Raw genomic sequence first — 3,153 nt, 5'->3', positions numbered from 1 at the left:
GATGTTAGCAACAAAATCCAATTTTCTTCATAAACCGTTTACATTGATCGTCGTCTGAACTGTTCTCCATCATTTATAATTATTTGTTATTAAATACCTCAGTTGCATAAAGGAAATAATTGTAAAGCTGAAGGGATAAATACAATTTTGTCAAGAAAATTAGTAAAAACTTTTCCTGTTGAACACTTCCGTTATTTTAAATTCGACGAGACAATACAAATAACAAATCATTAGCTATGAATATAGTATTAGATTTGAAAAATCTTGTTTCATATCACGCAAATGTTGTTAGTTGAAAATATTGAACCTATGTTTGGAGTTTCCTGTCGACTAACTTCAACCACATAACATCCTAACATAGTATATGCAATGTCAAGTCACTCTGTCTAATAATTATATTGAAATTTGATCAACAGAATATATTCAGGACTAAAACTACTAAACGAACATGAAATTGGTCATTACTCAGTGATCAGTCAGTTTTAAATACTAAGTTTTCTTTCTATGACAACAGAGACATAACCATCTTCAGAAGGGGACATTAGTGTGTAAGTTGTTTACATCATATTAATCAAACCTTTTTTAAGGCGTATTTTAAATATTAACATAATGTTAAAAATCATTACCTATTCATATTTAATTTGTTGATAACTGAAAATTAGTTCGTACCTGATCATGGTAATGTATGCTAAAATGAGAGATGTAACAAAAACCAAAGTTTGCATCAAAAGTGTTAACATTTCTTGTGGTCTTTGAAATGATATTGGCTACAAAGATAGTTGAATACAAACTGTTTCACTACATCATCATAAAAATATAATGATTTTCAGTTATTTATCTTACGTCAATTGGACTTCGCAAATGACCTGACCATCCTATCTCATACGCACGAACTAATACAGATGAAGATAACAAGTGTAGCAGCCACCTATGCATCAATAGACCTCAACATACAAAAAGGAAAAAACAAGATTCTAAAATACAACACGGAGAACACCAACCATTTCAATCACACTTGATGGCGAAAATCTGGAAGAGGTGGAAACATTCACATACAGCATTACTACAATTGAAGAAAATATGAAACTCAAAACAACTGTCAACTAACTTCAAAATGAGAATTTTCAATACGAACTTCGAGACAGTCAGTTAAATTGTATGAAGCTGAAACATGGGGAGCTACTACATCCATCGTGAAGAAGGTACAAGTATTTATGAATAGTTGTCTACACAAGATACTCAATATTCACTGACCCAATACTATCAGCAACAGCTTTCTGTGGGAGAGGACAAACCAGCTTCCAGCTGAAGAGGAAATTAGGAAAAGACGTTGGAAGTGGATTAAACATACATTAAGGAAATCAACAAACTGCATCACGAGGCAAGCCCTAACTTGGAATGGTGAAGGGAAGCGGAAAAGAGGAGGGCCAAAGAACTCATTATGCCGGGAGATTGAAGCAGATATGAAAAGGATGAATGTTAACTGGAAAGATCTGGAAATGATTGCCCAGGACAGAGTTGGATGGAGAATGCTGGTGGGTGGCCTATACTACTCCACGAGGGATAACAGCATAAGTAAGTAAGTAATTAATTTACAGAAATGGTAATTCGACATTCTTTTGTATTTCACAGACAGACAACCGACTATTCAGAAAAAATATTGACAGTAGTAAACTTCTGAAACAAAATTTAGATTCCTCATGTTTGTTTCATCAAAAATCAAGTTTCTGCCTTGATATTTCATCATCAGATTATTCATTGAATGGTTGATTGACTATCAATCTAATGGATTATATCAGCTGCTTATTAAATATCAAAGTCTGTTTAAATCATAAGTTTGTTATGCTTTTCTATTTGAAAAGAATGTAAACAATAAATAGAGTAGGTTATGTCATCTTATATATTATTTATTATTATTATTATTATTAGCTTTATTCAATATTATATTTTTGGTACAATATAGAATTCTTAGCACAGTATTTTAACAAGTTTCCGCTTCTTACTTCTTCGTCCTTACTGACGATAAATATTGAGTGATCTCCAGTTAGAAGTTAGCAATCCAGTTAATCGACATCTGGATAATGTACATTCTTCTTGCTGCATATTGCCAGCAACCACAATATCTCTGATTAGGCCTTTTGTAACCTTTACAGCGAAAGGTTGTACACTTTTCAGAAATGCACCTGAATAGGTTGTTCGATTAATAGGCATACTGATGTATTCAGACAAACGAAATTAGATAAGTTGTTGAAATATCTAGATGACAGGAACAGGTAGCCCAGATGTTTAAACAGGCCGCCAATGTTCAATAGTCAAGTTGTTATCAATTGTCATTTACATAAAAGAACCTCATCGATGTTACAGTTTACTTATCTAACAAAATGATGAGTGAAGTATTGAAAAAAATTTATTGATTATTTTTTCATCTTATTTGTGTTTCTAACCAAGTTTATTTGATTACATAAAAACATTTTTCTAAAAAATTTGAATAAACAGTTTCAAACAGTGGTTGGTTACCAAGCGAATGTAAGATATTAAGAATGAAAATATCATATATATATATATATATATATGATTGAAATTAAAGTACATTCAAAGTTTATCTAGGCAATCCGATTCAAGCTTTTCTTTAAGAAAATGTAATCAAGTATCAAAATTATCAAATATAAATAGGTGAAAGCTTCTTCACTTTACTTATTTACTTACTCCTGTTACTCCCAATGGAGAATAGGCCGCCCACCAGTATTCTCAAACTCATTCTGTCCTCAGCCTTCCTTTCTAGTTGTATTGAACTTTTGTTCATTCTTCTAATGTCTGTTTCCATTTATGGGCGTAAAGTGTTCTTTGATCTTGCACTTTTATTTTGATTTATGAACTATTATTATACGATTTACCATTCATGAATTACACCCAGTCTACTAATTACTGTTCCCCCTATTCACAGCCACATTTGGCTAAATCTTGTACATAAGTTATTTCCTATTTTATGATACAATGTGGTCAGTTTGATTGGTAGGTATATAAACTCAGTATGTTTGAAATATAATGATTCATACAACAGAGGCTGTTCTGAACTTAACCGGCCGGGGTCGGCAGAAAAAGAACCCACAACTACCCCGGCCCGCTTGTATGGGTTTCCCTCTGCCCCACTGC

Source organism: Schistosoma mansoni (assembly GCF_000237925.1).
Source record: "Schistosoma mansoni, WGS project CABG00000000 data, supercontig 0062, strain Puerto Rico, whole genome shotgun sequence".
Taxonomy (NCBI): Eukaryota; Metazoa; Platyhelminthes; class Trematoda; order Strigeidida; family Schistosomatidae; genus Schistosoma; species Schistosoma mansoni.
Note: the sequence above shows the minus strand (reverse complement) of the source record.